At 47.7% G+C, this 22,969-nt stretch overlaps 1 protein-coding gene across 1 annotated transcript in view; it reads left to right on the top strand.

The window, feature by feature from the left end:
* The window catches only part of TNFAIP8L2 (TNF alpha induced protein 8 like 2), a 416,345-nt gene that overhangs the window by 50,063 nt on the left and 343,313 nt on the right, over positions 1–22,969 (top strand). Inside the window, exon 2 of the mRNA XM_063946986.1 lies at positions 17,829–17,916. The gene's annotated coding sequence lies outside the window, so the exon portion shown is untranslated. The remainder of the gene's footprint in view (positions 1–17,828; positions 17,917–22,969) is intronic.

Genomic DNA, 22,969 nt, shown 5'->3' with positions numbered 1-22,969 from the left:
AGGCAAGTATGCCACAACCCCCGCTAAGCAATGCCAAAATTGCTGACATTGTACAATTGTACCATGGCATGGCCACGACCATGCGATTCAGTGCCCGCACCAGCCACTACACTCGGTATGTGGGCAGCTAGGTAGCAGGTAGTGGCTGGGTTCGGGAGACTTGCCCACTCTTCCAGGCGTCCGGGAGCGCCATCCTATTGTTGGAAGCTTCCTGGCCGCGAGTAGGCGAGTACAGGTTACATCCAGGGCCTAATTCAGACCTGATCGCTGGTGTGCAAAGCGGCCGATTATCGAATGACTGCGCATGCGTATGGATTGTAGTGCGCACAAACGAGGCCAAACTGCGAACAAATTCAGCATTTTGACAGGAAGAGGGCATTTGGGGTGGTAACTGTTCGTTTTCAGGTAGTGTCAGGAAAAAACGCGGGCGTTCCCAAGCGTTTTCAGGGCGGGTGTGTGACGTCAGCTCCGGCCCCGGTCAGCCTGTTTCTATCGCAGTGTAGGAGTAAGTCCTGGGCTACGCACACACTGCAAAATCATTCGCTGGTGAGTGAGTTGCGAACGGATTTGCAGCTGACCGGCGTTCGCAGAGATTTTCGCATGGCGTATGCAGACTTGCACGGGGCGAGTGTTCACTTTGTCTGGGGGGCGACTATCCGATCGCAGACCTCTGCAAATTCGCAGAGTAGCAATCAGCTCTGAATTAGGCCCCTAGTACAGACTAGGTGCAAGTGCACCCCGATAATGAGTATTAGTCGCAAACCAAGCTTAAAGACGGGTGAGCGCAACGCAAGATGTGTACAACCAACATACATGTGAATGTGAGTATATATTTCCGTGTACTCCGCACATACAGCTCTGCATAGCTGCATTTTCTTCATGAAACACCCATCGCGCTTGCCCCATCTCCATGTGAATTCTTCTATGCTCGGAAAACGGACGCCAACGGTTATCACGCGATTATTAATCTTTACGGCAGCAGCAGGGACCATAATCCAGTCACAGGAGCCGCAGGGAAGCTTCCATGCTAACGGCACACACCCTGGCCAGATTCACCACAATATTAAGCTACCAGTATGCATTTTGTGGGGGCTTCTGGAGTAGCGTATAGAGAAAACCCACATGAGCACGGGGAGAACATCCAAACTCCACAATGAAAGCAGCCTGTGCGTGGGGGCCTGGCATTGCGTCCATGATGGAATGTGTAGCTGTCAGCGAGGGCATGATATACCTAGATACTAGGATCGCCTCATACCAACAACCTGTCCAATTTCCCAGAAGAAATAGACTGAATTAACTCTCGATGATCTTTTTCTGCCATGGAAACCAAACATTAATTTGACAGGTATTGAACTGTACGATGCGCAGCGCAGTAGCTGATAGGCACTCACGAGCCTGTAGGGAGGACCCAGCTCCACTCTTCAAGATGTGAGCTGACCTTTATCTGAAGAGAAATGCTTGCGCTGCGGGTAAGGCTGCCGGATTCCTGTTTTTCTCTGACCTCTACCCAGCAGCCCTCCAGTGTAGGAAACACAAAGGAGTCAGACGAAAAGGGAAGAGATCTTATATAATACCCCACCCTGGTACGCTCAGGAAGTAGAGCCACACAGGTCAAGATGTATCAATCCTTGGAGAGAGATAAAGCACCAGACAATCCTAACTGCCATGTTACATGCTCTTCGTGAAAAGTGACAGTTGGAAGTAGATTGATTGGTACTTTAAGGAGGACATGTATAAGCAGTGATAAAAGTGGAGAAGTGAGCCAGTGGAGAAGTTGCCCATGGCAACCAATCAGCATTGACGTAACATTTATAATTTGCATACTATAAACATATACAGAGCAGCTGATTGGTTGCCATGGGCAACTTCTCCACTTTGATCACTGCTTAGTACATGTCCCCCTTAATCTCTGTCCACTTAATCTCTCTCCAAGGCTTGATACATCTCGTCTACAGAAAACGCGAGAGATTTCCCATACACACACGAGAATGAATGAATCCGTGAAGCATCTCTTTTTGTTTTGTTGACATACTGTAGATGTGAATAACTTTCAGCGTCTTATTTGCTTTATGACATATTCCGAAGCCAAACAATTTACTAAAAAAACAATCAAATGAAAACAGGTGGCGCGGAACATAAACGGGATAACTGGCGAGGATTTTCTAAGATTACAGTGGACAAATATGAATAAACCGGTGATGGAAAATCAGCGATTGTCTCTGGTGGGGACCGTGCGGCGTTATCCGGCGAGCGGCGGGGGGATTGTCAGGTAATCTGACCGCGCTGACAGCTTAATCTGATTAATCAACATTCGCAGCTATGGGAGTCAGAATTAAGTCATTTGCGGCCCACCTGCGTAACAATCCCAGAGACAAACAGATCTGCAATTATCTTTCTGTATATTGCTGGCGCTCAACGATGCCGTCCACTGAGGGTTATGCTTTACAGACTCGGCGCATGACAACTGGAGGAAATAATTGCCCATAATAATTGCATGTTCCCAGTTACTTACAGTAATCTGCTAGGTCTTCATTATGGCAAGAGGTCCGTTATATATAGCATATAAAATACAGGTTATGCTTTCTCTGTTATGTATCATTTAATATTCGCAGAGACCCCTGCAACGCCCGTCTCCACTATTTACCACTTCGCTAGTCCTGAGGTGGCCATTATGGAGATATCACGGTAGCGTTCATATCGCCGCCATACTTATTATTATATTTCCGCATGCCAAGGCAATGACCCTCTGATACTCTCACTTCATAGACTGTACTACTTCAGTGATAGCTAGTAGCTGATTGGTTTGCTGTGGGCAAGATGTTCACTTATCCTCTTTGGAAGGTTTGATACATCTCCCCTCTATAGAGTGACACAAAAAAGCCGTATCACTGCCGAAAATAGTCGATTGTGGCAATAACTGGGGTTTACTTATTTAATTGCAGCTTAAAATATCAGCTGCATTTCTCAGTGAGATGTTGTGGAAGCAGCTGACGGAAACTTCGGGTGACCAGGAGACGCAAGCCACGGTATTTATGGACTCCATATTGCGCAGCCATTAGTCTCTGACGTTTGCTAAACTGTAGATGATAACGTCTGTGAAATGACGTTTTCCCCCAGCCCGGAGAACTTACTACAGCTAACTAGTACCAAGGGAGCACAACAACTACGAAGAGGCCGGTGTGGCACACGGCCATTTCCTTACGGTTTCCTTACTGTCTGAGGGTAAGAGCGGGATGGATTAGCTGTATGTACCTACTCTTCCCGAATTTCCGAGAGTGTATCCCATCCTCCCAGATCGCGCCTACTTCCCCCGGGAGAGGGCTTAAATATTCCCATGATCCCTGAGTTGGAGGATTTAGGACCACAGACCACACAGTCACCATGGCGCAGTTTGCAGCTACCAGTAGCGCTTTTGGCGAACGCGTGAATTTCCAGGTGCAGGTTGAGAAATATAAGAAAGCGCTGGACCAGAGCCCCTCCACCAGACTCAGCTAAGGCACCACTGTAATTGAAAGTTAGACATCAGAGTCATTTTAACTGCATACGGGATAACAACTGCAGGCGGTAATACGCCCCTGAAATGGTTGCGACACGCCTGCATTTGATTGGCCACCCCTGTTACCGCCCACAAATGCTCCCTGCCTGTCACTCATTTTGAAAATAAATTCCAAGAAAGCATTTAAGTGCATTTTCAGGTGTGTCTGCAATGCAGGGGCAGGACGATTTTCAGGGGCTGTTCCGAGGACCAGGGGATGGGAGTGGACCTTTAAATGCCCTCGCCGGATAACCAGGCGCAATCTCGCAGATAAAAAAACAGCAACGCAGAAACTTGTCCAATAACTGGAGCCGCACAAACTTAGCTAAGTTCTGGAAGACAGTTTGTACTCATAGGGACAGGCAGACGCTGCAGTGATTATGAGATTTGCTGCTTCTGAGAGAATACCTGTAGTTTTATCGCAGAAGTAAATTGGATTTCGAGGGAACCTAGAGAGATCAGAAAAATCCAGTTAATCAGTGCAAATGTGAAATGGATTATAATACTACACGTCTAAAATACCCACACGGGCAGCAAGAATATCTTCACTGGGGAAAAGGACACAGAACTTCTGCAGAAGTGTTTCTCCATAATAATTACTGGTCATGCACAAAGTAACCAGGCAGCCATCTGTACGTTCCATTGGGTGTGTGGGGTGTATAGTGATATAGGTATAGATATATACTGCGGACATTGGGTGTGTGGGGTGTATAGTGATATAGGTATAGATATACGGCGGACATTGGGTGTGTGGGGTGTATAGTGATATAGGTATAGATATACGGCGGACATTAGGTGTGTGGGGTGTATAGTGATATAGGTATAGATATACGGCGGACATTGGGTGTGTGGGGTGTATAGTGATATAGGTATAGATATACGGCGGACATTGGGTGTGTGGGGTGTATAGTGATATAGGTATAGATATACGGCGGACATTGGGTGTGTGGGGTGTATAGTGATATAGGTATAGATATACGGCGGACATTGGGTGTGTGGGGTGTATAGTGATATAGGTATAGATATACGGCGGACATTGGGTGTGTGGGGTGTATAGTGATATAGGTATAGATATACGGCGGACATTGGGTGTGTGGGGTGTATAGTGATATAGGTATAGATATACGGCGGACATTAGGTGTGTGGGGTGTATAGTGATATAGGTATAGATATATACTGCGGACATTGGGTGTGTGGGGTGTATAGTGATATAGGTATAGATATACGGCGGACATTAGGTGTGTGGGGTGTATAGTGATATAGGTATAGATATATACTGCGGACATTGGGTGTGTGGGGTGTATAGTGATATAGGTATAGATATACGGCGGACATTGGGTGTGTGGGGTGTATAGTGATATAGGTATAGATATATGGCGGACATTGGGTGTGTGGGGTGTATAGTGATATAGGTATAGATATATACTGCGGACATTGGGTGTGTGGGGTGTATAGTGATATAGGTATAGATATACGGCGTACATTAGGTGTGTGGGGTGTATAGTGATATAGGTATAGATATATACTGCGGACATTGGGTGTGTGGGGTGTATAGTGATATAGGTATAGATATACGGCGGACATTGGGTGTGTGGGGTGTATAGTGATATAGGTATAGATATACGGCGGATATTGGGTGTGTGGGGTGTATAGTGATATAGGTATAGATATACGGCGGACATTAGGTGTGTGGGGTGTATAGTGATATAGGTATAGATATATACTGCGGACATTGGGTGTGTGGGGTGTATAGTGATATAGGTATAGATATACGGCGGACATTGGGTGTGTGGGGTGTATAGTGATATAGGTATAGATATACGGCGGACATTAGGTGTGTGGGGTGTATAGTGATATAGGTATAGATATACGGCGGACATTGGGTGTGTGGGGTGTATAGTGATATAGGTATAGATATACGGCGGACATTAGGTGTGTGGGGTGTATAGTGATATAGGTATAGATATATACTGCGGACATTGGGTGTGTGGGTTGTATAGTGATATAGGTATAGATATACGGCGGACATTGGGTGTGTGGGGTGTATAGTGATATAGGTATAGATATACGGCGGACATTAGGTGTGTGGGGTGTATAGTGATATAGGTATAGATATACGGCGGACATTGGGTGTGTGGGGTGTATAGTGATATAGGTATAGATATATACTGCGGACATTGGGTGTGTGGGGTGTATAGTGATATAGGTATAGATATACGGCGGACATTGGGTGTGTGGGGTGTATAGTGATATAGGTATAGATATACGGCGGACATTAGGTGTGTGGGGTGTATAGTGATATAGGTATAGATATACGGCGGACATTGGGTGTGTGGGGTGTATAGTGATATAGGTATAGATATACGGCGGACATTGGGTGTGTGGGGTGTATAGTGATATAGGTATAGATATACGGCGGATATTGGGTGTGTGGGGTGTATAGTGATATAGGTATAGATATACGGCGGACATTGGGTGTGTGGGGTGTATAGTGATATAGGTATAGATATACGGCGGACATTGGGTGTGTGGGGTGTATAGTGATATAGGTATAGATATACGGCGGACATTGGGTGTGTGGGGTGTATAGTGATATAGGTATAGATATACGGCGGATATTGGGTGTTTGGGGTGTATAGTGATGTAGGTATATATACGGCGGACCGGGGTTCCTCTATTATATATTATATGTGCTCATGAATATTTAGATCATTTGCAATGTTTTGGTAATAAGGAAGGAGGGGATATAACCCTGGGGGTAGAGTTACATAGATGCTGGATGTGCCACAATCATCGGCTGCTGTAACTGATAATCTTAAAACACTATCAACAGGAATAAATGTTACACCAGGCTTGAATATCATTTATTCCAATTACCAATTTAAAACTATTGGTAAAAGTCACCGATGATTGGCAGCTGGACAACCCGCGCCGCGGTGACTCTATCCCCTGGCTTCAAATCCTGGCTTTGATTTAAATATATTCTACAGTACTTATGGGTTGGGGCCGTAATGTCGGCGGTCGGGATCGTGGAGGTCAGCATCCCAACCACGGGATCCCGGCCGCCAGAATGCCGGCAAGCAGGGGTGAGCGAAACGGAGCTCCTTCCGGGCTCGGTGGCTCACTGCCCTCGCGACAGGTTCTATTCCCGCTCTATGGGTGTCACGGACACCCACGAGTGGGAATAGCCCCTGTTTGCCCAGACATACCCCATATGTGCCCACTCAAAACCCTAATCTGGCCAGTCACACCCAGTCTGCCCAGACACACCCCATATGTGCCCACTCACCCCCCCCCCCCAAATCTGCCAGCCACACTCAGTCTACCCAGACACACCCCATATGTGCCCACTCACCCCCCCCCCCCAAATCTGCCAGCCACACCCAGTCTACCCAGACACACCCCATATGTGCCCACTCACCCCCCCCCCCCAATCTGGCCTGTTACACCCCCTATCTGCCAGCCACACCCAGTCTGCAAACACACACCCCATATGTGCCCACTCACCCCCCCCCCCAAATCTGCCAGCCACACCCAGTCTACCCAGACACACCCCATATGTGCCAACTCATCCCCCCCCAATCTGCCAGCCACACCCAGTCTACCCAGACACACCCCATATGTGCCCACTCACCCCCCCCCCCCCCCCAATCTGGCCTGTTACAGCCCCTATCTGCCAGCCACACCCAGTCTGCAAACACACACCCCATATGTGCCCACTCACCCCCCCCCCCCCCCGATCAAGCCAGTCACACCCCATATGTGCCCACTCACAACCCTAATCTGGCCAGTCACACCCAGTCTGCCCAGACACACCCCATATGTGCCCACTCACCCCCCCCCCCAATCTGCCAGCCACACCCAGTCTGCCCAGACATACCCCATATGTGCCCACTCACACCCCCAATCTGCCAGCCACACCCAGTCTACCCAGACACACCCCATATGTGCCCACTCACACCCCCAATCTGGTCAGTCACACCCCATATGTGTTGGATGCAGTTGATAGGTGCTCATGTATCTAAGTTGCACTACACGCGCGCCCGTAGCCTGCGCATACAGAGTCACAGTTACGACTGAGATGCATGGCCTTAGAAAAGTAATAAAAACGTATTGGGTGTTCCTGGGCGGTGACTGCGAGGTGGCCATGTGGAGGTACAGGGGAGGTCCGTGTTATGGGCGCATTATGGCAGTGTTACAGACGTGTCACTGATAGTGGTTGTGAGTTCCTGGTGGGGGGAGGGGCCGAAGCTTCGCCTGGGGCACCGAGACACCAAGCAGTGACACTAATCACACCCCCAGCGTCATTATACATTATCTCTTGCTGCTACACCACCCCTGAAATATATTGCATCACATGAGGATTATCACAACTCAATAAGATGGAGAGAAGCTAATGGAGAAGAGGAAAGAACAATGGCCACTGTACTGAATGAATGGGGTTAAAAAATACCTACAAATAGTAACTATGTTTATTTTTTGGTGGATCCTTCAATGTGAACACAGGGGGAGAGTTATCGATAGGTGAAGAGCCTTATACGTTATTTGAAGCATGGGGATCATATTCGCATCACCGTCCTATGACAGAAAAGGGTTTAAATCTGTCACCTTTGCATGGGTAATCCTATTTAAATAATATTGCTCCAGTGCATGTAATGCAGCGAGTCTTGTTCTCTTATTGTGGGGTCATTATTTACTAAACTCCAGTGGTGCAAGTAGAAATATTGTCTTAGTGGTACTGAGTGCCGAAAATGGGCTTGGTCATGTGTTGTGAGGGGGTGTGGTCACATGCTGCTAGTGGGAGTGGCTACATGACACTAGCGGCGTGGCCACACGACACAGCCCCTTTTTTGGGGGGAATCTGGAGGCAAGGCTAAAAATATATAGTAATGCCTCCAGTATAATAGAAATATATAGTGATACCTCCAGTATAATTGAAATATATAGTAATGCCCCAATTTAATAACAATATATAGTAATGCCTCCATTATATTAGGAAAATACAGCCACTGTCACACACCCAGTAACCCTGACAAAGTAGGAGGAGCCGTCATGCTGCCAAGAACCATGGTCCTGTTGCTTTGTGGTTCATTATAATTGCGGTAATGGCAAAGTGTGTGGCAGGTGGTACTGCGTACCCGCTGCCAAATTCTTAAGGGTACTCCGTACCCGAGCGTACCCGCATACTTGCACCGCTGCTAAACTCATTTATTTTATTTTATAGGTGGGAACTGAAAGCCCCACATTTGTCTGATTTATCTCCACGATCAGAGCTGCAGTAATGAATATACCCCAGAGGCCTGTACAGTCTCCGGCACTGTCAGGTACAGTTTCTGTGTGGGGAAGTCTTTGTCTCAGCAATGTGCGCAGGATCTCACTGTACGCTCCTGCTACAAATAACAGTGAATCACCAGCACAGACATTCAGTATATAATAAGTGTTCGGTCCTGGGTAAATTGCAGGATGTTAGATGCAAGTGATAGGCTTTTCAGATAAGTTCGTAACCCCTGAATGTCTGGACTGAAAGCAGTAATTCCGCTCTGTTATAGGTGATAATTTCACGGATACAGGAGAATTGTGGATATCAGAGGGACATTTCTAATGTCAGGCACACATGACGGAGGTGTGAGGCAGGGAGGGGGTGGCTGGGGTGAGCTGCGGCAGCAGAAGCCCTGGCTAATCCTCAGTGCTGAGATACAGAAGTCATAGCAATGTGATGTAATGCAGCTGTGATGTCAGAGAGCGCTGGGATGTAGCTGTGATGTCAGAGATGCTGGGATGTAGCCGTGATGTCAGAGAGCGCTGGGCTGTAGCTGTGATGTCAGAGAGCGGTGGTATGTAGCTGTGATGTCAGAGAGCGCTGGGATGTAGCTGTGATGTCAGGGAGCGGTGGGATGTAGCTGTGATGTCAGAGAGCGGTGGTATGTAGCTGTGATGTTAGAGAGCACTGTGATGTAGCTGTGATGTCAGAGAGCGCTGGGATGTAGCTGTGATTTCAGAGAGCGCTGTGATGTAACTGTGATGTCAGCGAGTGCTGTAATTAAGTTATGATGTCAGAGAGCGCTGGGATGTCGCTGTGATTTCAGTGCTGGGATGTAGTTGTGATGTCAGAAAGCGGTGTTATGTAGCTGTGATGTCAGAGACTGCTGGAATGTAGCTGTGATGTTAGAGCAGTGGGATGTAGCTGTGATGTCAGAGAGCGCTGTGATGTAGCAGTGATGTCAGAGAGCACTGTGATGTAGCAGTGATGTCAGAGAGTGCCGGAATTACAGTAAGCTTTGATGTCAGAGAGCGCTGGGATGTAGCAGTGATATCAGTGCTGGGATGTAGTTGTGATGTCAGAGAGCACTGGAATTAAGCTCTGATGTCAGAGATTTGTGTATTTGTATTATATATCTGTATAGAAGCCCTTAGTAGAGCTGGACGCAAACACTGACCCAGAGCCGGCCCTAACCAATATGATGCCCTAGGCAAGATTTTGGCTGGTGCCCCCTAGCACCGCCGCTAGTTCCGCCTCTGACCCTGCACCCCTTTCCCAGCACCATCACCCCTCACCCATAGCAGTCCTCATTTTGGTGCTCCTACCCCCTATATTTTAAATAGGAACAGTGTGCACATTCGGTACGCAGCCCAAAATGTGTTCTTGCTGGGAAGGGGCATGGCCACACATTAATTCCCCCGTTGAAATTACACCACACAGTACTGCAACTTTATTCACATTATATCATGCAATAGTGTCTCTTATTCATGTTACATCACACAGTAGTATAACGTTACTCCTCACAGTAGTGCCCCTTATTCACATTACACCACACCATATTGCTCTTTATTCACATTAGACCACACAGTAGTGCCCTTTCTATACGTTACGCCACAAAGTAGTACACCTTATATACATAATGCCACACATCAGTAATGCCTTTATACACATACTACACATAATACCATACAGTAATGCCCGTTACACATATGATACACATTATCAATGCCCTTATACACATAATGGGGGTCATTCCGAGTTGTTCGCTCGCAAGCTGCTTTTAGCAGCTTTGCACACGCTAAGCCGCCGCCTACTGGGAGTGAATCTTAGCTTATCAAAATTACGAACTAAAGATTAGCAGAATTGTGAATAGACACTTCTTAGCAGTTTCTGAGTAGCTTCAAACTTACTCGGCATCTGCGATCAGTTCAGTGCTTGTCGTTCCTGGTTTGACGATACAAACACACCCAGCGTTCGCCCAGACACTCCCCCGTTTCTCCAGCGTTTTTCCCAGAAACAGTAGCGTTTTTTCGCACACTCCCATAAAACGGCCAGTTTCCGCCCAGAAACACCCACTTCCTGTCAATCACACTCCGATCACCAGAACGAAGAAAAAACCACGTAATGCCGTGAGTAAAATTCCTAACTGCATAGCAAATTTACTTGGCGCAGTCGCACTGCGGACATTGCGCATGCGCATTAGCGACTAATCGCTCCGTTGCGAAAAAAAAAATACAGAGCGAACAACTCGGAATGACCCCCAATGTCCCTTACACATATGCCGCACATTAGTAATGCATTTCGTATGCAGATAGCGCCGCAGTCACACACAGAATATAGGCATGCTGCATATCATTTTAATCAGCAGAACCTGCTTGTGCCCCTAGGCATTTGCCTTGTTTGCCTGTGCCTAGGTCTGGCTCTGCACTGACCTCAGAGTTAGGTGTACACTAAGCAGAAATGTGCAGGCACATAAATCCATGGCTGTGAGCTATAGAGAGCTGCTGGTGACACTCCCTCTTACTCCCTATAGCTGCCTCAGCCTGTCACCAAGTACACATGTATATATAGTGCTGAGAGAGACTGTGGGGTCCTTCCTTCTATTGTTACACCGGATGCCGGGGGCAGTACCTGACTACCTGACTGCGGGCTGTGGCTACAACCATGGGATCTTCTTTCTGTAACTATATATATATATATATATATATATATATATATATAAAACCTTGCACTCATCAGTCTTGGTAGAAGAACACAGGATTATTAGTGCTGTATACTAGTAACACAGTATTCAGGCGGATGACGTTTGGTCATACTGTATTTATGGCCTTTATCAAGATAGCGACCAACAATATCTCACACACAGCTGCATGAGAAGTGAGCGCCTTCCACACTGCTACCTGTGTGCAGTATATAGTCCCTGTATATACAATATATAGTCATTATGTATACAATGTACAGCCATTATATACACAGTATATAGCTACTAGGGATCCGTTCAATTTTCCCGTTGTTGGGATCCTGGCGGGCAGGATGTCGACGCTGGAATCCCGCCAGCCGGAATACCGGCACACAGGGGCTATTTACGCTCTTGGGTGTCCACGACACCCTATACGCAAGGGGACTCGTACTGCCTGCCCCACTGCCGCCATTCTGCCGGGCGTGATGCAGCTGCCGGGATACTGACAGTCACCATCCCGCCCAGCGGGTTTACGTATGTAATCTAGCTACTATACAGTATATACAATATATAGACATTACACATACAATATACAGCCATTATATATACAGTATGTAGTCACTGTGTATACAATATGTAGTCACTGTATATACAATATATAGCCATTATATATATATATATATATATATAAAAAGTATGTAGTCGCTGTATATATAATATATATCCATGAGATATACAATATATAGCCATTATATATATATATATATATATATATATATACGATAAGTAGTCACTGTATATACAATATATAGCCATTATGTATACAATATATAGCCACTGTATATACAATTTGTAGCCACGGTGTATACAATATGTAGCTATTATATATACAATATATAGCAACTGTATATACAATATGTAGGCACTGTATAAACAATATGTACCCATTATATATGCAATATATAGTCACTGTATATAGACTATGTAGCCATTATATATACAATACATAGAGTCCCCTTTTACACATAAGGGCAGGCAGAGTCCCCCTTTTTTTACACATTAGGCAGGCAGAGTTCCCCTTTTTTACACATTACAGCAGCAGAGTCCCCCTTTTTATACATTATGCAGGTAGAGTCCCCTTTTACACATTACTGCAAGCACAGTCCCCCTTTTTTTACACATTAGGCAGGCAGAGTCCCCCTTTTTTACACATTACAGCAGCAGAGTCCCCCTTTTTACACATTATGCAGGTAGAGTCCCCTTTTACACATTACTGCAAGCACAGTCCCCCTTTTTAACACATTAGGCAGGCAGTGAGCACTCAGTCACCGTCCTCTTTCTGGGAGTGCAGGCGGTCATGGCTGTGGCAGGGGATCTCCCTATGCGGGTGACGGCGGTACAGACCCGGCGCAGTTGCTGCCGCCAGTCTGTTAAAATTCCCGGCATCCCCTGTGCGGCTCCCTGCCACGAGGAGGCACGCCCCCGGCCTGCGCTGCCTGTCTGTGCGCTGCGCTGACTTGTGCTGCTGCTGGAGTCCAGGAGAGGGGGGAGCGGGGCGGAGCACACGGCAACACAGACAGAGACTGCCCAGTGCTGCCGGCTATAATGTATCAGCAGCGATGTGTCCGGCACAACGCTACTATTATATATTATAGCAGGGAGCGCGGCATCTGCCAGCCACTCGTGTTGGATGTGGATGGTGTGCCCGCAGCGCACCTACACTGTGGTGAAGCACCATCTGCTCACACCTAGTAGTTACGGCCCTGTTCATGAGTGTCCCAGTTTAAAGGGATAGTATGGTAAGCCAAGTATACAAGTATACAAGTGGAAAACAGGGACAGATATGCTGCATAATTTAAATGAATAGTTTTTGCAGCAAAAGGGTTAATAGCATGAGCAGGTTTGCAGTATTTCCTAATGTAGATGGTAAGCCAGCAATTGCAGAGAATGGTCAGTAGCAGGGAGAAGCTGCTGCAGCAGTGTATGTGATTGCCGAGGTTCTCAGGTGAGGTTACTCCAGATAATGACTCTGACTACTGGCTGTGTATTGTTCTCAGGAAGCCGTGTAAGGTGTTCACTTCTCATGGAGTTTTCGTTGTTGGTAGATGTCTTGACAAAGACATACTGTACATATAGCTGTAACGCCGGAACACCTGATTAATGTGTTCCTAATAAAACTGTCTTTTTCTATCAAGAAGTGCTGTACTTACACATAGCGTTATATACAGCCTATATAGCCTGATTCATATTCATCTTCAGTCATCTACCTGGAATAGCCCCACAGCAGCTGCAATGGAACGTGAGTGCATTACACTGTTTCCGGATACTAATATATATATACAGTATAATATACACAGTATGGCAACATCGTTTGTACTGTACTTCTGCTTGGATTGGCTTTGTTCTGCTTTTAATTGGATTATTGACCTAACTTTTTACAAGCAGCAACTAATTTGAAATACAACTATAGCGAAGACGCAGTTCCAGTAAATATCTAAGGAAAGGGGCTATTAAGACCTCTCAGATGTACTCCTTATTTTACTGTCTCACTTATCCCATTGTCTGGAGTACATGTAGGTCTTTTGTAAGGGTCATACACTCATGGCACATACAGTATACTGTACATGTTACCATACGGATGGTGTAGTGGTTAGCATTACTGCCTCACAGCACTGAGGTCATGGGTTCAATTCCCACCATGGCCCTTACTGTGTGGAGTTTGTATATTCTCCCCGGACTTGCGTGGGTTTCCTCCGGCTGCTCCGGTTTCCTCCCACAATCCAAAAATATACTGGTAGGTTATTTGGATCCCAACAAAAATTAACCCTACCGTGAATGTGTCTGTGTGTACATGTGATAGGGAATATAGATTGTAAGCTCCACTGGGGCAGGGACTGATGTGAATGGCTGAATATTCTCTGTACAGCGCTGCGGAATATGTGTGCGCTATATAAATAACTGGTAATAAATAAATAAATTCTCCAACATAAATTGCAAGCTCTTCAGTGCAATCCTGGCTCTCCTCCGACCTCTCTGACCGTTCCTTCTCTGTCTCCTCCCATGACTCCACCCCCGCCGCCGCATAACCTCACCTCCCACACTCACATTATTTATTGATGGCACTACTGTCTTCTCTAGCCCCCAAGTGTGCTGTCTTGGAGTAATCCTTGACTCCTCCCTCTCCTTCACACCACACATTCCGCACCTCTCACAAACCTGCCACTTTCATCTCAAAAATATTTCCAGGATCAGACCCTTTCTCACCCAGGATGCCACTAAGACCCTCATCCACTCACTGATCATCTCCAGACTGGACTACTGCAATCTCCTGTGTGGCCTGCCTGACTACCATACCTCCTAACTGTCCCAAACACAGCGGGACTGTCCCGCTGTCCCCTCCGCGGGTCGCAGTGTCCCACGGGCAGGGGGGCAGATTGGGAGAGCTAGTGATCATCGCTGCTCTGCTCTGCAAAACAGCCGGTGATCACTGAATAGATGCCATGCGCACAGCATCTATCAGCACCGGGAGGGCTAGCCGGTGGCTGCCCAGCTATTCAGGGAACCCTGGGCACCCCATCAAAATTACGTAAATGGGGGTCGCAGAACTAGGCCCCACCCCTCCACCTAATGCCACACCCACTCCTCACGAGGCAACACCCCCCTCTTCGGCCGCATCTCTGATGCGGCAGGTCCTGCATCAAAAGTTGGGAGGTATGCGGCTCATCTTCCTCACCACACGCACTAAATCCACCTCTCCTCTCTTACAATGGCTTTGCTTCCCTTTCATAATCCATTACAAGCTACCCACGCTCACTTACAAAGCCCTCACCCACTCCTCTCCCATTTACATCTCTGACCTTATCTCCCTTTACACTCCCGCCCGTCCACTTCGCTCCGCAAATACATGCCACCTCTCCTCCCAAATGATTACTTCCTCCCACTTCTACCTCCAAGATTTCTCCTGTGCTGCTCCCTGTCTCTGGAATTCTCTACCTCTCCCCCTCAGACTCTCCACCTCTCTACAAAACTTCAATTGGACTCTCAAGACCCACTTCTTCCCCAAACCCACCCATCTCTTATCCTAAGCCCCCTGTGGCCCACGCTCGCTTTCTACCTCATCTGTGTCCCCCGTCTGTCTGCCCCTCCCCTCATCTGCCCCTCCCCTTTAGAATGTCAGTTCTCACAAGCAGGGCCCTCTTCCCTCCTGTCCTTTTCCCTGTCTTACTTAACCTATTTTCTTTTCAATGCTCCCTTTGACGGCACCAAATCCCGTGGTTTTCTGCCTCCCTGACACTTATTACAGTGTCGTCTGCTGACGCAGCTATGTGTATATATACCCTGTACTTGTCCTATATTGTCTTGAACTGTAAGTGACTGTCTTCTTGTCTTGCTTGTATGTTTATGTACTCTCAGTGCCCCTGAGAATTACTGGGCATTTCTCTGCCCCATAGCAAAACTTTTTTGAGACTTGGATATGAAGAGCTTGCTGGGAAGAACAGTACTGTCCCGCATATCAGCAGTCACTGTAAGGGGTATGGCGGTATGGCGGTATTGCAGTATGGTGGTATGGCCAGCCTGTAGAAGTCAGTGTCCAATCAGCACAGCTTGAGACTAGTGCGTAACAACAGCGCTTAATAAAAAATGTATTAATAATACTGAACTGAAAGAACTATATAAATATATATGGCGTTTGGGTGAAGGCTGCCGCCTCCTGGTTCTTTGATGTGGCTTATTAATATAACAATATAACTACAGTGGGTCTGCAAACATTCTCTCTCTTCTATCTGCCTGCGTTACATTATTAAACATGGTGAGCCTCAGAACTACGAAATGGTTCTACTCCATAGGACCTCAGGCTGTATCATGTTACAGAACCGTATTATTGTTACCCGGCATAATCCTACGCGTAGAACAAACTCAGGCCATCGACAACTGTTGTGGAACTACAAGGAGCAGAATGCCCGGAAAAAAGAATGCTGGGTGTTGCTGTTCCACAAAAATAAAACAGTCATTGGATGCCTGATGCACTAATCACACTACACTCAGCTATTATTCCATGTATCTGTCTCATGTAGGGGCCTATTAGCAGTGATAATTACCACTGCCGCTCCTGCCCAGTGACCATGAGTTCACGCATGCAGAAGCCCGCAGGGGACACGGGGATAGAGGGGGTGCAACCTGGACATTCTGCCAAAATGAAGGAGCGGGGCTCCAGGAATAACACCATCTGAAGATGTGTGGGGGAATGTGAGCTGTGGAGGCCAGCTCTGGGGGTGGGGTGGGGGAAGGGGGGTGGGGGGGCAGGAGCCCCACCTGATTTTATTATGTTTCCACATGTGGATCAGGCCCATTAGTGATGTATAGGACCCTTAGGAGTATCGACAAACATCATTCGGCCGCATTAATTTTGTTACAATGTTGTGCGACTGTCCTCACAATCACACTCCTCTTTAGCAATAATTGATAATTTTTCCTGTGCTGGGACAAATCTTCCGAAAACTGCCGTCACAGTGCAGCTGGCTCGCATCGTGCAACGTGGAGCATATCCGTCTTCACGGCACCTGCTGAGGGTACGTGACCTGCAGGCCGCACACGTGCAAAGTGATATTATTGCAATGGGCACTGAGAAGAGGTCAGTCCAACTGGCCAGGCTCCCCCATAAACGCCATCTTCAGATATGTCTCCTGCTTTCTACCTTTCTTATATAGCGCTGATACTTCATTGTGCCTTAAGGAGATGTTTCATCACGTATTAAGCAGACTTTCCTACTCTCCCGGAATGTCCTGAATCTCGGGTGGCAATCCTGGCCGCCGGGAAGAGTGTTCAAGCCTCCCGGCGCTGCCCACTTCCTGGACTGAGAGGCTGACAAAACGCCAAATCGCATCATTGTAGCCCCGCCCCTAATTTACAATGGCGGTAATCTCGAAACTGAATCACGGGCCAACACATATCGTGCCAATGACCGAAGACACAAAATAAGTCATAAAATGACGATGGTAGCGGTCTTTGCTGGAACCTGGGCGAGATTGCGCAAAAGAGTCATGTAATAGGGGGAGGGGTGTGGTGTGTGTGTGTGGATGTAGCATGGCTTATATCATCCTGAATAAGCCTTAGCAAAAGCTGAGGGGTGTGCATCGGATCCATGCAAGCAGGGGTTGAATGTTATAGAGAAAAAAAAAATGATATTAATCTTTGTGAAACGTGCAAATCTCTCCTATTTCTGCCACTGAATGTAATATAACAGGCAGAGCCTTTGTACTGAGCAGCTAGCAGGCTTTATAAGATGCCCTTCATAATGTTGGCATTATTTTTATTATGACTGTAAATTTTCCTTTTCCTTCTCACATCTACAGAACAAGAAAGGGTCCGTTCAGCCACAACTGTCTGATGCACATTAATGTCCGGTTTAGCCGTTTCAGTTCCTACTAACAGTCCCGTCTGGTGAGTTGAAGGACGGCTTCTTATCGAGTGGATAAAGGCTGCAACTGTACGTTACTTATCTCATTGTTGTTTGTGACCTTTCCATGAATACTCTGCTGTACATGTTGTTATGTCTGAGACCAGGAGCCGAGCGCTACAGACGTGTAGAACACATTGGTGCATTAATGTCACGGTGTCACTGCCGCCTCTTGGGTTGATGCGTCTTGTGCAATCGCTCATCTCTTGCGCAAGCGCCTAATCCGTTCCCGGTTGCCTCTATACATTAATGACATTAGCGTGTGCCGGCTGCAACACACCTATCCATAGCACAATGATCCTTTATTTATACCGCGTGCTTCTATTCCGTAGAGCTGTACAGAGAGGTTCATTCAGGAATACCTGGCCCAGTGGAGCTTACAATCTAATTATTTTTTTTTTCTGTTGCAAACTGCGCATACTGTATATTGCATTTTACATACGCATCTTACGAGCAAACGATCAAGGGCCTAATTCAGATCTGATCGCAGCAGCACATTTGGATGCGCCCTACTCTGAATACTTGTAGGCGTTCGCCAATATGTGGCACTTCGGATCGCAGGAAGCAGGTGGAATCGTGTGTGGAATCCGTATTGGGCCCTAGATCTGAAGCTATGTAACCTAGCAATAAATTGTAGTCCCATGGGAGGGTCCATCTTGGGATGGAATTGAATCTCAGACCCCACCCAGCGAGACAGCGATGCTGACCACCACACAGGTTATAATGGCTTATCAGTACATCTAGAGATAAGTCAAAGGGAAATATACTTATTATTATTACAAGTATTTAGGTTTGCTAAATATATCCATCACATGTAAAACAAGAGTTTCTATTTATCATAGGCAACGAGCCTTAAATCCTGTTATGGGACGCTTCTGCAGGATCCCGGCCTATCCTGGCTGCAGGGGTGCCGAAAGAGGGTGAGGGTATGGATTTCCGGGGCCCAGGCATGTCTGGGGGCCCAACCGGGGGCCTGGGCCATCACGCAGGAGTAGCTGCGGCGGAGGAATGCCCCTGCGACCCCCCTTTAGTACATTTAGTGCACCTGGCCCCGCAGTATGTCAGTGGTCCGGACGCTTGCAGTTCCAATACACATGAGCGTGTCGGGAAGCTTCTGAAGTACAGCTGCATCATGTGTTGTATTTCATTATTACATATAATAACATATTACATGTAATGCGACTCTACTGAGAAGCTACAGCTAACCACCACCTGGGAAGTGAGTTTGGCGCAGGGAGAACAGCGAACGTGTCACATGGTAATAACGAGACAGCCATACTGGCACACCCTCTGATGGGGGCATCGTGTTTACACCTCGTTCAGCAGTGTATTGTAGTGCAGCGGACAGACGGGGGACAGGGCCTACTCTCCTGCCCACCATCAGCTCCGAAACATCTGCAGCATAAGTCCGAGGCCCTGTGAGGCCCTCACTGATTTCTCTCTCCTTTCCCATTGTCCTGTAAGAGGAGATAATTCTGCCTTATGTCAGCGCTGGCAGGCTGTATGTAATGAAACAAACACATGGGGAATTGCATCATTACTTGGCCCCCAAACTGCATCTTGTGTCATCATTAACGTGTGCTCTCAGCCCCCAGACCCCCTCTCTTCTGAGCAGCGTCTGAGCTCGCCACGCACGGCGCAGGTTACACCACCAGGGAGACCTGGCGCTCATCAAATGTTGTAAGCATTGTGCAACATGCACAGAATCTGCAAAACAAATGTACTCCTGATGTACACACAGGGCCGGAGGTGGCCCCCGGGGGGTGAGAACAGCACAGTAGTGCGGCTGTGACAGCTCGGTACGCTGTGGCGCCATGAATACGCTGATTTTCCCACCAGAACACTGAAACTGAGCCCTGAACCAAACATACAGGTTTGTGCAGTTGGAGCGGACCTTGATCTCGTAATCCGTGGATGACTATCAGGTACGCTGTGCCTGTACATGTTGGACGCGCTACAAATGAACCTGATATTTACGGCCCATCCAGTGAGAACACAGCGAGCGCCCTGTGTGTGGTCGCCAGTACAGCGCTGGGTTTGGGTTTCCTGAGATGTGCTAACACCTGGATAACATATATTACAGAGGCGCGCCCCACCTGGTGCCCCAGGGCTGCAATACACAGAGATGTTTTCTCATGGTTTATGGCCTGATTCAGAGATTACGCTGATACATTCACAGCTGCAATTGCTAAATGGCCCCCGGCGACTTCACAGATTTAAGCAACTGCGCACAAATATGCAGCAACAGTCACACCACCCACGATGATCGACCACCTCTCTAACACTAAGTTGCGCAGAATGGCCGCTGGAACTGAGATGCTGGCGCCATGTTTTCTGCGTCACGGATCGCATTTGTAGGCACGCCCTGAAGACGGTTGTGACACATCTTGCGTTTTTGCCGCAACGCCCCATTACCTCACACAAACGGCCCATTCCTGTCACTCACTTTGTTAACAACTCCTCACTGTGAGCTACTTTGTTACGTTACCTTGACGCGTGCGCAGTGCGACCGTCATGCTTGTGCAATTGGCCGATAATCGCCCGACTCTGTAAATATTGGCACTGCATACATTTCTGGATCAGGCCCTTGGTATGCAGATGCTGACTTTTCGGCAAGGGGCAGCCGGGTCAGTGGTGCAGGGCGACATGGCGCAGCCAAGTGGATGGTAGGGGGGTGTGATTCCGCGATCATGTCACTGAGGGGCACGCCCCGTTATACAGTGCTGCGGTTACTGCCATCATCTGCCCATTTTGCTAGAGAATAGGGCGGCTGCGGCGAGCCACTTGGGAGACCTGCCCACTTTGTTGGGCATACGGGAGAGTAGGCAGGTATGGCTTATTAACAATAGAGCGTGCTCGGAGTTACTTTGGTGAATGGGTCACAAACGACAATGTCATGTTCAATAAACTATTATGTGCTGATATACAGGTTGTAGGCACGCCCTGTGTACGTGAATAAGCTTACCGTACTATCCCTTTATACCGGGACACTCATGAATTACACAGGTTCTGGGGCCGCTAACATCAAGCCTGTATGTCACCTGGTTTTAATCAGCCGCAGAACCTGTGTAATTCATCATGAGCGTCCCGGTATGAAGGAACAGTATGGTAAGCCTATAGATAAGGGCTGTCACAGTCTGTCACAGCATCTTCTGGAGGTCTCATCTGGAACACGGCTCATATGACGCTAGAAGGAAAGTTGTAGGGTGACCAAATATCGCTCCACACCTCTAACCGGGGAACCTGGGAACCATCATAGGCGCCGCATACAACCGTTTCTGCCTGTTCAGCACTCACATGATCAGACAGAATTTCTTACTGACAGCCCCTATACACATAACATGGTATGGTACCTAGTTGGCTAGGGGGGTACACAGGACAATACCCAGGGCCGTAATTAGGTGTGCGCTGATGGTGCCTTACCCACAGCGCATCTGCAGTGGAGGCGCACCATCTGGCAGCACACCCCCACGTACGGCTGTTATATTTCGTGAGGTAGTAGTGGAAGTTCCGCTTACCACCGGCGCCTGTGTCCCACCGCCGTCGCCTCTGTAATGTCCGGGGAGCAGGCGGCATTTGGTATGACACAGCCTCGTGCGGTAATGCTGCCTGTGAGAGCCGCCACCGCCGCCTCTGTGATGGAGAGGGAGAGTGAGTGCTACAGCAGGCGTCAGCTCCTGGATGTGAGCCGCTGCTGCAGCTGCTAATTCCGCCCGTGCACACCTGCAATGGAGAGGGAGCGGTACAGGTCCCGTAAGTGAGCCGGCGCTGTCAGTGGTAATGACGCCCGTGAGAGCCGCTGCAGCTGGATGGCAGAGCGTCTGTACAGGTGATAAAACAAACAAACAAAGAGACACACACACACACACACACACACACACACACACACACACACACACACACACACACCAGCACCCTCTCTCCCTGACTCTGCTGCCTAATGTATCTAAAAAGGGGACTCTGCCATACTGTGTAAAAGGGGGACTCTACCTGCTTTACTGTGTAAAAGGGGGACGCTACGTGCCATACTGTGTAAAAGGAGGACTCTACCTGCCTAATGTGTAATAGGGGACTCTAGCCGTACTGTGTAAAAGGGAGCTATGTGGCCACATCCTTTCCCCCTGAAGCCAAGCCCTTATACTTTGGCGCACGCATTGTCCCTGTTTTATATTGGGGGGGGGGGGGGGGGGGGAGGCGATGCTGTTTCTTGCAAAATGTCTACTTATGGCACTGATAATAGCAGAAGGTGGCAATACTTACCATGTTATGCATCAAACATGGCTACTCACTGCTTGACTGTCTCCACCTCTGAGTACACAACAGAGCCCCTCACACAGAACCTGACTAACTACTGCCAACGAACCTTACCCCTACTTTTCTACTAACCCCTACTTTTCTACTAACCCCTACCCCTATATTTACTAACCCCTACCCGTATACTTACTGACCCCTACCCCTATACTTCTATGCTAATCCCTACCTTTATACTTACTAACCCCATACCTCTATGCTAACCCCAACCCCTGTACTAACCCCTACCCATATACTAACATCTACCCCTATACTTACTAACCCCATACCTCTATGCTAACATCTACCCCTATACTTACTAACCCCTACCCGTATACTTACTAACCCCTACCCCTATACTTCTATGCTAATCCCTACCTTTATACTTACTAACCCCATACCTCTATGCTAACCTTTACCCCTATACTAACCCCTACCCATATACTAACATCTACCCCTATACTTACTAATCCCATACCTCTATGCTAACCCCTACCCCTATACTAACATCTACCCCTATACTAACATCTACCCCTATACTTACTAACCCCATACCTCTATGCTAACCTTTACCCCTATACTAACCCCTACCCCTATACTAACATCTACCCCTATACTTACTAACCCCTACCCGTATACTTACTAACCCCTACCCCTATACTTCTATGCTAATCCCTACCTTTATACTTACTAACCCCATACCTATATGCTAACCTTTACCCCTGTACTAACCCCTACCCATATACT

This window comes from Pseudophryne corroboree, chromosome 12 (assembly GCF_028390025.1).
Source record: "Pseudophryne corroboree isolate aPseCor3 chromosome 12, aPseCor3.hap2, whole genome shotgun sequence".
NCBI classification, from domain to species: Eukaryota; Metazoa; Chordata; class Amphibia; order Anura; family Myobatrachidae; genus Pseudophryne; species Pseudophryne corroboree.
This window is presented reverse-complemented; position numbering and strand designations above follow the sequence as displayed.